The following is a 14,637-nucleotide window of genomic DNA, read 5'->3' on the forward strand; positions in this document are numbered from 1 at the left end:
TTTTGTTACATACTCATTTATATACTTCACTATAAAAATTTGCTAAAGTCATTTCAGTCTTTGAAAATATGAATAGTTATTATTAGTAAAGAAAAAAGAAAACAGAGAGAATAGAGAAATGTTTCTCAAAAAAAACCTTTCAGTTTAAAATTAGAAAATAATATGGAGTATTTAGACTGTAGAATGTAAGAAAATGGCTGGTAATTAAGTATCTTTTTGGTTACACTGTCATCCTTTGGGCAGTTCCATTCCAAAGGTGACATTGTAATTCTAAGCTGATCTCAAGGAGCTTTGGCTTAAAATTATAGAGATGCTTAAAAAATGACTCTTCCATTTTGTATGTAAAATTTTATATAGTATATGTATGTCATAATGATAAGCCAGGTATAGATTATTGTACAACGTATGCAGAGAGCAGATAATAAATCTATAGCAATTCAAGAAATTTCTGTAATAATGGAAATATTCTAAAATCTTCACTATCCATTACAGAAGCTAGCCCCATATGGCAAGTGAACAACAGAAAAGTGGCTAGTGCAAAGGAGAAACTGATTTTTTTTTTCCTTTTGATTTGTTTTATCAAAGGAGGGAATTCCCAATCCATTCAAAAGAAAGTGACCACAGGTTTTATGATAAGACATGAGTCACCTGGCTGGCACCTTCTGCTGTAGTCCCAGTGGGGCAAACTTAGTACTCTGTTCCTGCACTAAACCTTACTTCCTGCAAGAGGAAAGGTGTATAAACACCAGCAGTTTAAAAGCAAGCCAGTCCTTGAAACATGCGTCCCACTCAGTGGAAGGGCCGTGGTCTGCCCTCATCATTGTTGCTGGACTGCACCTGAGCTTCGAGTTGGGTTTCTGAAATTCTTGCATTGCCCCGAACTGTTCTTTGAGTGTAAAAAAGGATGTGGGTTTGAGTTTTGCCCACTTCCTCGACACTGCATACATTGAGCTTTGAGTCATTGCAGTGGACCCAAAAACCTGGTCAAAGACGACATGGACCCCAATCTTCTCTCGATGATTACGGCCAGACCACCTGAATCTTTTAAGGTGCAGCCGGAAGACCTGAGGTAGTCTGTTGATCATTAACTGCTTTGTAGCTTCACTCAGAACAAGGGGTTTGGGATGGATTTTCATCGTTTGCTGTTACGCTGGTCCCAAGCGTAGATTCTCCCTTCCAGAGCCTGTCTCGTGACCTTAGCCAGCTCCTCAGGGAGCAGGCTCTCTGTCTGATTCAAAGGGACAGACCCCTTTTCTGCGCAGTGGTACCGTTCAGGGGATTCCAGGGACAGGTCCCAGGAGGGCTCAGTGGTATTGGATTTGCAATTGCATGATGTACATGTGACCCGAGGGGCTGCCCGTGGACTACGGTGTTCACTACCTTTAAGACCTGACTGGTGAGCTTCCTGCGGGAGAAGGGGATGCGGGTCCGGCGCGTGCTGCCCTCGGACTCGGGCTCTTGCTGCACTTGCGCAACAGCTCGCAGAGCAAGTCCTGCGCGTCCCGCTGGAGGCAGCCGCCGAAGGGGCCTGCGGCTCCGCACCGCTGAAGCGCGGCGAACGGTGACACCAGGCCCGCTTCCCGGACCACATGACTCGGAAGGCGGTGCAGCTCGGGGCGGGGGAACGTGCTTCAGCTCGGCTCCTTGTCCGTGTGAGTTCTAGGCTCCTGCTGGTGGAGGCGCCGCCGTCGGAGCAGGGGCCCCCGCGCTCGCACGCCGAGGGGGCCGCCTGCCGCGAGCCCAGCCTTCCCGTTGGGGGCCTTGGGCGGCAGCTGCTGGGTCTGGGAAGGGTCGAGGTACAGAAAACGCTGGTGGAGCTTCTGGAGGTGGCTGAGCGCCTGCAGGATGGAGCTCATGTGGCAGGTGCTGCCCAGGGCCGGCGCAGCGTGGCGGTGGGAGAGAAACTGAATTTTTAATTTAACTTTAACTTAACTAGTCACATTTGACCAACATATACTTAATTGAATAGCACAGTTGGAATATCACACTTTCATTTTAAGCATGAAGAAATTGAAATGCATAGTTAATTTATCCACAAATACAGCAAAGAGAGACAACAGGAGACACCCCATCTTACTTATGAGCTTCATGTCCCTTCTTCCTTTAAAAACAGAATTATTTATTTGAGCTCTCTTAAGGATAACAGTATACTGTGGGGCACTTGGGTGACTCAGCCAACTCAGGTCATGATCCCAGGGTCCTGTGACGGAGCCCCATGTCAGGCTCCCTGCTCAGCAGGGAGTCTGCTTATCTCTCTCTCTCTGCCCCTCCCCCTCTCATGCACAGGTGTGCTCTCTCTCTCTCTCTCAATTAAATAAATAAAATCTTAAAAAAAGGTAACAATATATTTCAGGCTAATAATATATAAAAACTGGATTTTAAAATGATATGCTGACTCAAGAATGTGTGCTAGCTAATGCTAAGGTGGTAATCATTTTGCACTATTCAAACGTATCAAATCAACACATCATTCCCCTTAAAGTTACATAAGGTTATATGTCAATTATCTCAAAAGCTGGTAAAAAAAAAAGAAAAGAAAAAAAAAGAAAAAAATTAAGCTGGCAAAAAGACATTGAACTGTTTTTTTCACATTTTATTTTCCTTGTTGTTTTAATGGTACCTTGTCCTCACAATATCTTGGAGAGGGTACCAAATGAAAATCAAAGAGATTGAACTATGTCTCCGTATCAGCATTGGACTTGGCCTCATAAGCTCATAATTGGGGGTATAGCTCCTCTTTATCACAGCTCTACTAGAAATATTCAGCTGTGTGCAATATATTGAACCAATAACAGAGACAATGGGAAAAGTTTCTACTGAATGGCTTGATGTATTTAGTACATGTAAAATTCACAAGGATAACTTTAAAAATGCAGACACTGGTTAAGATTAGAAATCCTAACTTTAGCTCAAGATTCAGTGGGCCATAGGTAGAAACTAAAAATCAACATTTTAACAGTTTCATAAGTAATTCAGCTGGAGGTGTTCTATTTTAAAAATTCAGTTCAGAGTTGAGAGCCCTGCCTCCATATTCCTTAAGTTTGATACTTGCCTTCAGACCTGGGGCAAGATAAATAATTACACCCACCAAACCTCTGTTAACCCAACTGTGAAATGAATATAAGTTACATGGCAAAATCAGGTCAACTCATAAGTGATGATCATAAATTATGGAGAAATTAAATGAGAATCTATAGTAAATGTGCTTAGCACAGTACTGGGCACAGGGCAGATGTATAATAAACATTTGATAATTGTTTTTCAGAGCTTTGTTGAGATATAATATGCAAAAAATAAATTACACATGTTCAAGGTATACAATTTGTGAGTGGTGTGGAGATTCTTTTAAGTCATAAATTTGAAGCAATTATAAGGTTTGCTCCTCTCATGAATCATCATCCTCAGTTGCCTGAAGTCAGATGGCTTGAAAACTCTTGTTTCTTATATTGTGTCCTGATTTTTTACTGATTTTAGGCAGGAGGGTAAATCCAGTCCCCCTTTTACTTCAACTTGGCCTGAATTGGATATCCGATTGTAATTATTGTTGAGCCAGCTCATATACTTATATGTCAGCAATGTCCAAGTCCTAAATATAAGGCACTGAGAAAGAATGAACAAGTATGTCAGACCATTCTAGCATATCAAGAGGTATCTTCAGTCTCTCCCTTTTTTTCCAGAAAATTAATTTTCCTATACAAAATAGCTTATGGTTCTCAATTGCTCAGTGACTAGACTCTCAACTGATGTATGTCTTTTTCCTTTGTCAAATTCATTCCCTCTCCCCAAAATTGCTGATAACATACCAGCACTGTTATCAGCGTCTTCTTTGACTTCTAATTACAGGTAACCATGCTCTGTTGGAGAACATCACACAGTTAATTTATCAATTCAGTGTAAGGTAATTCTGTTGGACCTTGGACCAACAACTGGACTTAGGAAAGAGATTAGGGGAAAGTGTAGAATTAATTTCAGATTTGGTGTAAATGAACAATGTTTATCAAGGTCATAAGACTATTTCAAGTATGTTTTATAGATCTTTCATTCTGTGTATGTACATTATAAAAGTAAGCCACTCCACTACTTGGAGGCCAGTATTGATTTATATGGATATAGTGGGTGGAGTGGGTTTGAAAAGGAAGAGAAGTTATAATAAATAGTTTTATTTTGGGATGCCTGGGTGGCTTGGCGGTTTAGCACCTGCCTTTGGCCTAGGTGTGATCCTGGAGTCCCAGGATCAAGTCCCGCATTGGGCTCCCTGCATGGAGCATGCTTCTCCCTCTGCCCGTGTCTCTGCCTCTCTCTCTCTCTGTGTGTCTCTTATGAATAAATAAATAAAATCTTTAAAAAAACAGTTTTATTTTTAAAAAGATATATGTATATATATATTTTTAAGATTGTATTTATCTATTTGGAAGAACAAGAGAGAGCGTGAGAGCAGCAGACAGAGGGAGCAGACACCCTGCTGAGCAGGGAGCCTGACTTGGGACTTGATCCCAGAACCCTGGAACCATGACCTCAGCTGAAGGCAAATGCTTAACCCACTGAGCCCACCCAGGTGCCCCCATCACAAGTAGTTTAAAGTAATTGAATGCTTGCCTGAAGTTTTTGTAATAATATATAACATTCTAACAGTCATTTAAGTAGTAGGAAAAGGAATTTTTTCATTAGAAAGAGAAACTAAAAAGTATGTGCTTTTAGTATACAATGCAGGGAGGCCCGAGAATGTTTGCACAGTTAAGAAGGAATTCTCCTAGAGTCCTGGAGTGGAAATGAAAGAAGTATCAGAATGGAATAAAAACAATTAGAATGTCTATGGAACAACTTTCCTTCCTGCACAATGCTGTCTAAGATCATGTATGGTCAGTAGTCACATCTCCAAGGTGACAGAATGACTTGTGGAAGACGTGTACTCACACTTTTTCAGGACTTTGGTAAGTTTATATTCAATCATATACAGGCTATGAAACTTCATTTCCTGTTTCAAAACCATAATTACCCCTTAGCAGCTGAAGCAAAACGTTCAACAATGTTTCCTAATGCTGCTAGACCTCACTCGTTCTTCACAAAAGTTTACAAGGTTCTTTACAAAACCTTGAAATTCTGATGTTTCATGTATCAGAGACAAGTGATTCAGAAAGCACTCAGTGAGAAGAAGGGAAGGGGGATGGGACACACTTCTTGAAGAATTTGCTTTGAGGTTATGTTATCAAGGGCAAAGTTGCATTTGATAAATAGTATTATCCCACATGCCTTGATAATATGATAATGAGCTAAATCTATCACTAAATGATTAAATTTTGATCATGTGTGATAGGAAGATTTTCCCAAATGTCCAAGACTTAATCTTAGGTCACCAAATATTTATGATGGCCAGATTGGTGCGAATCTGAGAATGTTTATGTAACTATAACTTGAAGTTCTCAAGCAGGCACTGTGTGACCAGGAAGCAGAGCATACAAATTTGCAGAGGAAGAAATTAACGAAACTTATGTGCAGAAGCTGAAGGAGAAATGCAAGGGTGGTGGTGCATGCTACAATCTAGGTCACCAAATATTCTTCAATTCCCAAATTCCTTGGGTGTTTGAATCTGATGAAATAGCTCCACTTTCCACAATTATAATAAAAATAAGTCATTTACTTATTTTACTTGTTTAACAAGTTTGTTTATTTTACATATATTTTCAATAAGGCTTCTAATTAATTCATGGTAATAATGCCCTCCTATTTCCTTCAGTTATTAAAACCCACAGTATTCTATCTTAGTTACCTGACCCCATTTCCTGCATGATGCTCTCCCCAATGTTAAGTCCTCATTAATATCTTACTCCTCTGAACATCATCACTTACTGTCTTCATTACTGATCTTGACACTAAATTACACTTGCTTTAGAGGATACTTTCATTCTGTTACAGGAAACTTTGATCTCTTTAGCTAGTTCACAAACCCTTAGAAGGCATAGAACAGACTGAGATAGACTTACAGTCCTGTAACCTTACAAGTTTTATATTCATATTGAATAACATTGAACTATGTTGATTACATGAATTACAATTGTGAATATCATAGCTAAGCAATTTGCCAGTTACATTCTACTTAAGAAATAGTGGTATTTTCTATTACCAGTAGTAGCAGGCTATTAGAAATGATTTATTATTATTATTATTATTATTATTATTATTATACAGTAGTCCCCCACTTACAAGGATTTGCTTTCCCCAGTTAGTTACCCCACCCAAGTCAACTGCAGTCCAGAAGCAGATGATTCTCTTTCTGGCCTATATCAGAAGATCAATAGTAGCCTAACATTACATCACAATGTCCTTCACCTCACTTCATCTCATCGCATAGGCATTGTATCATCTCATGCCATCACAAAAAGCCGGGTGTGTACAGCATAATAGGGCATTTTGAGAGAGAGAGACCATATTCACATGCATTTTGTTCTAGTTTTTTGTTATAAATGTTCTATTTTATTCTTAGCTAAATAAGAAAGCTTATCTCTTACTGTGCCTAATTTATAAATTAAACTTTAAAGTAGGTATGCATGTACAGGAAGAAAACAGTATACATAGGATTCAGTACTACCTCTGTTTTCAGGCATCCACTGAGGGTTTCTTAAGGACCTTGCATTTTAATTTTCTCCATCTCAGCTTTTCTTATATATAGAAACTTATAACTCCAGTGTGATACATGCATATGAGTGTATGTGCCTTTGTGTGTGACAGAGACAGATACAGAGACACACTGAAGAAGGTATAGATTTTGCTAAGCTCATTTTCTGAATGTATCAAGGAATTGATATCTTAAGAGTCTGGTATAAAGAAAAATGAGACCATTCACTTTCAGGTCAGTAGTTTGAATTCAGCTCAGCTCAGTATTAACTCTAACTATGAAATATGTGTTGTTTAGGTTGGTTCCAGAATAAAAATAGAACAGCTGCCCTATTCAGAGCTGAGAGCCATCCATATTCTCCAAATCAGCAGCATACTATTCATGACGAGTGAGGCTAAATACAATAAGATGCATTAAGGTGGCTTATTGTAGCACCTTCCTCAAGCAATATGTAAAATATTCTAAATCTTCTCAAACTATTTTTATTCAAAACAGGAATTAAACAGTTTCCATTCTGGTTATACATCAATAGTGGAATGTATGAGTCTATGCTTTACTAAGACTATAGAATTGGGAGCAAGATCTTATTTTGGCTGTAAAACTGTGCTGTGAAGTAGGAAGTTTGCATTGTGGATGGAGAACATACCTTAAAATCCAGTGTTATATTTTTCATTTTGATTTTCTATGATTATATTATACCTAGGTATAATGCCTTGGTTCAATGTAGATGCTTCTTAGTATTTTTGTAATGGATGAATGGATGCCTTGATGGATGGATGGACGGATGGATGGATGGATGGATGGATGGATGAAGAATCTGTGAGCTAAAAATGGAAATCGAATCCATACTATATCCAGTTATTTTTATATAGCTTGAAAATATATCAAGAAAAGCCTGAAGTATAAAGGACACAGTGCTCTTAGAGAGTGCCTGGAAGAGAAAGCACAAATGGAGAGAGACCTCTTGCCCTTCATCCATTTTCTTCCTCTGAAAAAGCTATATTATCCTTTCTACTTTCTGTATTGAAACTAGAAGCAATATCCTTTGTACAATTCAGATTCTACATTTCCTTTCCTCTTGCTTCATCTTACTTCACAAGCCTTTATTTAAGTCTGATTCCTCTTAAGTCAGAATGCATTGAGTGTTTCATGTACAGAAATGTTGTATGGGCACTTGATAAATGTTTATTGAAATAAATTGGATAAGTTGGTGCTATTTTTCATTCATTCCTTTCCAAAATACTTGAATCTAGGCTGTTCTAAACATGGTTCTTGGTACCAACAAAAATCCCTGCCTGAGAAGCACAATAGACAGATAACAGCCCATATAAATAAGCAAAATTCTGGACATAGCCTGGAAGAGATGTGTTGAGTGGGGGGAAGGGAGATAATTATAATTTTAGATAAAAAGATCAGAAAATGCCTCACTGATAATGTGACATTTGAATCAAGACCAGAAAATGCTAAGGAAGCTCACAATGGGATGAACAGATAAGAATCCAGGTGGACTTAAAGGCAAATGCCAAGACCTTGAGTTGGGAAAGTATTAGTATGCACAAGAAACTGCAAGAGGGTTCGTGTAGCTGGGACAGAGACTATGGGAAGGATTTAGCATGCTTCAAGGTAACAGGGCTTTGTAAATTAAGAAAACTGGTTTGTACTTGGATTGAGATTAGTAGCCACACAAAGGTGTTGAACAGAGAAATCTCATGATTTGACTTATATTTTTCCGAAGATGCTCTGTTGGTTGCGAAGACTGTGGGAGCCGAAAAAACAATGCAGATACCACTATTGTAATCTAGAGGAAATTTGTCACTAACTTGGACTGGAGGTGGCAAAAAGTGATAACAATTTGAATATAGTTAGAAATAGAGTCAAATACACAAGTCAATATATAGTCAGGTATTTCGAAGAGGAAAAGATAGGATATAGACAATCACATAATACAACTATTTGAGAATCTGGAAGATGGCCTGTCAGGTTTGTGTTCAGAGAACCCGGAAGTTGCTAATGGCTTCCTGTCAGGACCTATGAGAAATAATATTATCAATACTGCCCCAGCAGCAAGGCAGTGAGAAGTTTGCATCTATCTCTTGTGAAGAAGAATGGTATGGCATTTGCCCCTCTTTACCTTCCAAAACTTAAGCGCTATCCCCAAGGGACTCTGCTGGGAATGGCATGTGGGAAACATAGAGGTGGTCTGGAAGGGAGGGTAAAGGGTACTGAGTGGATCTAGCCAATTGACAGTTTAGATGTGAGGTGAGGAGAAAAACACATCAGAGACAACACCAGGCTTCTGAACTGAGTCAAATGGAATTCCCATTCACCAAGATGGGAAAGCAGATCCAAGGTAGACTCTGTACTCAATTTAGGAGCTGTTTGATTTTTAGGTTAGGTATCCAAGTAGAGATACAAAATGGATATACATATGTGGAAGAGGTGGGACCAGGTTCAGAATGGAGATATAAATATGAGTCATTAACAAGTAGATGGTATTTGAATTCAAGAAAGTAAATGTCATCAAAGTGAGGAGGTTCTAGAGCATCCAGTGTGGTGGAAAGAAAACTCTACCCAGTCCTGAAGGTCAAGAAAATACTTTGAAAAAGGAGAAAGGAGAAATAAAAATACCATAAAAATACTATTGATGGGTCTGAAAACCAAGAATTGATCATAGGATGGAAGCCATTGATATACTTGATAAGAGGGATTATGGTAAAACGAAAGAAGCAAAAGCCAGATTGGAGAGAAATTGGAGAAATTTCAAATTTTCCTACAAAAGAATGACATGATACCTGGAGGTGAGGAACTGGGAACCAGAGAGGGGGGTCTTATTTTCAGGTTTCAGTTTTTAATGGGAGAAATACCAGCAGGTATTTATGCTAATGACAGAGATGCAATCAGAAGGCATAAGCTGATGCTGCTCAAAGCAAGGTCTAGAGACAAGCAGCACCAGCAGCACTTGGGGCCCTGCAGAAACCCAGAGTCTCAGGATCAGAATCTGCATCTAAGTCAGGCAATGCCCGAGTGATTTGTGTTCACAGGAAAGTTTCGGAAGCACTGACCTATCGCACAAATGGAGGGATTGGCTTTAGGCAGAAGAGCTTGTGGTTCACCTCTGGTAATCAGAAAGAAGATACAGTCCCAGATGCCAAAGAGGTTGAGAGCTGTGGTATTGAATATGTGGACTTATTGCCTGATTGCTTCCACCTTCTCACTTAAATAAGAAGAAAGGCCATCAACTTAAATGAAGCATGGGAGAAAAAGACACTACAGCTTAGATAATATTACTAGTGGATCAGAACCAGTCTACCAGGCAGGTGGGAGAGAAAGTAGACAGGGAAATGAGGTATAACTGCCAGGCATTATCAGGGTCCCTCCCCAGTGAGGTGTCTGATGAGTTTAATGCTGTGTTGTATCCAGATCTAGTTGCAGAAGGTAATTGTTTCCTATGGCTGCTGTAACAAATAACCACAAACTTAGTAGCATAATGCAATTTTGTTTTACACTTCTAGAGGTCAGAAGTCCAAAACGGGTCTCCGTGGGCTAAAGATGTGGCAGGGCTGTGTTCTTTCTGTAGGCTCTAGGGGAAAATCAGCTCCCCTGCCCTTTCCAGTGCCCAGAAACTGAGCCTATCTCTTGGTCTGTGCCCCTTTCTTCCATCTGCAAGCTAGCGACATCAGACTTAGTTTTTCTCACACTGCTTTCTCTCTGGTTCTCTCTTCCAATTCTCTCTTGCACTTTTAAGGGCCCCTTTGATTCCATCTGACCCACCTAGATAAGCCCCCAGTGTAAGATTGGTTGATTAGCAATATTAATTCTACCTTCAACTTTACTCTTTGCCCTTGCCATGTAAACATATTCACATATATCTAGGATTAGGATGTGAACATCTTTTGGGGAGCATTATTCTGACTGTCACAGTGTGGTACTGTCAGGAAATAGAACATACTCCAGTAGTGGTTTTGCCAAGGGAGGTGTGGTTGAAGGGCAACTATCTGAAACAGATTAAGGAGAGTTCAAGGATGCTGTGCTGGCTCACACTGTGGGACGAGGTGATGGAGAGGAGGGGAAGGGTCACTGGTGAGACCAGGCCAACACTTTGGAAGGCCAGGTGCTAAGAGTGATCATCTACAGGGATATTGAAATAAAAATGACTCAATTTGTGTAGCAATTCACTAAAGGAGTATGTTACAGAAAGCAAAAGAATCTTAATTTCATTTTTTAAACAATTAGCAGAGTGTTGGCACATTGTAGACTTTTACTAAATGTTTGTGGAATATATCTTATAACACTGATTTGTGTATGCAGAGTTAAATCAAATGCAAAGCCTGGGGATTATATGACCTAGACTCTCAGAATTAAGAATCTAGGCCATATTATGTCCCATAGGAAAATTTAACTGGTGTGTGTTTGGGTCTCACAGGCTGCTATTCCTATATTACACATATGCTGGCACCTTCTAAACCAGCCTTAACACATCCTGATTTTACCTTTATTCTAAATATTTTTGACATGAAGGATCTGCTAGTTCTGGCTATCAAGACATAATACTTCCTAATTACAGTCATCTTTAGTTAAATAAATATCTATAATGAAAAAAATCTATAATGAATTGGAGTCATATACCACAATTAATGCATTAAGATACATCAAAGGAGAGTAGACCGATTACTGCTCATAAAGAAATTAGAGACATATTTTACATCACAAATTATGCAATCATATAGATCTTATTTTAAAATACATTTACTCAGGGGTCCCTGGGTGGCTTAGTTGGTTAAGCAAATCTGCCTTCAGCTCGGGTCACAACCCCAGGATCATGATCCTAGGGTCCTGGGATCAAGCCCCATGTCAGGCTCTCTGTTCTCTGTGAGGGAGTCTGCTTCTCTATATGGCCCTCCCCCTGCTTGTGCTCTCTCTCACTATCTCTTTCTTTCTCAACTAAATAAATAAAATCTTTAAAAAAATACATTTACTCAACATTTCATATTACATAAGATAAGCAAAGTCTTAATAGAAACACTGGAGCTGATGATCAATAAAATCATTTTCACTATTATTCAGTATAGAATGTAATATTTAACATGGATTTATAATAGAGCTTTCTCAGATTTTGATGATTAAAAAAGATGAAGTATTTAAAGAATTTAGAACATTAGGTATTACGCAAGAAATGCAGCATACAATCTTCTAAACATACGTAAATTTTAAAATGGGCAAACACTTGTTTTTGTTTTATAATGTATAAGATTTGAATCTATAAGTTGTTTTTTGATTATTTTTATTTCATACAATTGCTAAACCCCTGCAGCATAGAAAGCCGTGGTCAGTTTCAGAAAAGTATTAGGAAGCAATGAAGAGAACAATTCATTTCTTCATATAGAAAGTAAAAATAATAAAAAAAAAAAAACAGGCAAAATCCAGAAACATAGAAGGAGCTGAGTTATTGACATTAAAATAAAGGCTTGAGAAAATTGTCATTTAAGTGGTCCAGGTCCTCTGTCTGGTTAAGAAACTGCCCATGAGTGGAAAGAGATTTGCAAAAAGTTCTCACTATAGTAAGATTATCACAGTCAGACAGCTTAATGAGACAGTTGCCAGAGCTGAAGAAAGGATTATATTTTTTGCTTTTTGTGAAGCAGGAAGGTCAAGAAAGACATTTGAACGAAGTTGTAAATTGCAGATTAGGCTAAAACCCCTTATCAGGATTTCTTTGATGAATCCTTTCCTATCGGCTTTTAAGTGCCAGTGCATTTGAAGCCTCTGTTTTAAAGAAAAGTTCATAATATAGCTGCTGATTGGCACAGAAAATATTGGGAGAAAATGCCTAGCAATCATTGACTCCAGCTTTGTCATTCTGAAAAACAGACTTTTCGCTGTAAAGAGGTATGATCACTATATAATGAAACACCAGTATGGTTCTCCCAGTCACTGGTTAATATTGTTTAAGGCAGGACTTCAGACCAAATTTCTCCAATCAAAAGAGTTACTTTTGTTTGGCAATTGAGTGAGGGCCATGTCTGTTTTCCAAATTGAGTAGATAGCAGATAGGAGGTCAAGCTGGGAATGCCACGAGGGAAGAAGTAAGCAGAGATGGGTGAGGACAGAGACACTGTCTTCCTGAGAAATAGTGGTGTTTGGTCTTCTGGACCATTTATGTTATCATTACATTTATTCATTTCTGGCTAATGTATGCATAGAATTCTTGACTTTTTTTTTTTTAAGAGTTATATTGATTTATTCATAAGAGACACACAGAGAGAGGCAGAGACACAGAGGGAGAAGCAGGCTCCTTGCAGGGAGCCCAATGTGGTACTCGATCCCAGGATTCCGGGATCACACTCTGAGCCAAAGGCAGACACTCAACCACTGAGCCACCCAGGGGTCCCAAATTTTGACTTTTTTGTAAAGGAGCCCTGTTTGCATAATAATAGAGAGCAACTGCAAGATGGATACACTCACATTGTTTCTAAAGCAAACCTGATAGTTTATACTATATTAGTTTCCTATTGCTGCTGTAAAAAAATTACCAAAAATTTACTGGCTTAAAATAACACAAATGGATTACCTTACAGATCTGGAGGTTGGAATTCTGAAATGAGTCTCACAGACTAAAGTCACAGTGTCAGCAGAACTGTGTTCCCTTTTGGAGGCTCTGGGAGATGTTTTCTTGCCCTTTCCAGCTCCTGGAGGCTGCCTACCTTGTCTGTTAGCCACAGCCAGTTGAGGTCTTTGTCACATTGCAGCACAGGGGGTGACGGTATGGTCTTAGATCTCCTCTCCCATTTAAAACGCTGGTGATTTATTAGCCCCACCTGGATAACCCAGAATGATCTCATGAAGGCTAGTTGGATAGCAACCCTAATTCCATCTACCACCTTAATTCCCTTCAACATATAAAGGGATATATAATCATAGGTTCTGGAGATCGACACCTGGACATTTTTGGAAAGCCATTATTCTGTGACCTATCCCTGCCCCACATGACCATCATCAGCAGGATCATAGCAAGCTATGTGTATTTTCCATTTTCAGGTACTTTTGTTTCAGGTAAACTTTTCTATGCAATATTTAAATTTCCTCTTACTATTGACTGGGGACAATGGTATCTCAAACAATGAATGAACAAAACCTGTCTCGAGATGGGCCTGTACCCCAAACCTTGCAATTTAACTATTAATGATGATGTTGTCAACTTAGATGTGGGTAGTGGCTTAAAAAAGATAATTATTTTGAATATATACACTTGCTTCAAAAAGTTAGAATATTTTCAATGAATAGTTTTTGTTTGACACATCTGATTTTAAATGATTGCCACAAAAAGTTTTATCTAAGATTCTATCTACTTAAAAATAGATAGGTATAGTATCTATCTATAGATAGTTACAATTTATATTTATTAAAATATTAACTCTAGATAGTCTTAATATTTTGTAATAACCAAATTATTTAGTATTAAGAGTTTACTAGTATCAAGTTAGTTTTAGATAAATATGTCAAATAAATTATAAAAAATATATGAAGTATTATATATATTTTACATTACAATGAATATAAATATATTAAATTTATACCTGTTTTGAAAAAGTGTCTTATCCTGGAAAAATCATTCATATGGAAACCAGTAAATGGATCCTGTTTTTAATTCTATCAGCACATAGCTTTAAATCAAGTTAATTATAGACTCATTGGTTTACTAAATCATAGATGAAGACGTTGGGCTAGAATTCTGAGTTACATTCTAAAATTCCATGCAATTGAACAGAATTTTTCAACGTATGACCATGGGATATGAATATGTCAGTTTCAATGAAAATGTCAGGGGCAGTTATCACTATAGCTATCTCAGAGAGTCTAAACAATTATTAGCATATTAAAGCCTATGAAAGCTCTTAATGAAGTCACTATTTAACATTGCCTAACACAGAAACTTCTGATCCTCAGAATAAACATTGGGAAATGCTAGTTTAGAATATGGTTATAATATTTTAAATGATTAAATAAGTAAATATATACTCCATATT

The 14,637-nt window shown here is 38.3% G+C and overlaps 1 pseudogene; it reads right to left on the reverse strand.

The window, feature by feature from the left end:
* Positions 1–789: 789 nt before the first annotated feature.
* On the reverse strand, positions 790–13,452 carry LOC112919249 (ubiquitin carboxyl-terminal hydrolase 49 pseudogene; annotated as a pseudogene).
* Positions 13,453–14,637: the final 1,185 nt, after the last annotated feature.

This window comes from Vulpes vulpes, chromosome 5, assembly GCF_048418805.1.
Source record: "Vulpes vulpes isolate BD-2025 chromosome 5, VulVul3, whole genome shotgun sequence".
Taxonomy (NCBI): domain Eukaryota; kingdom Metazoa; phylum Chordata; class Mammalia; order Carnivora; family Canidae; genus Vulpes; species Vulpes vulpes.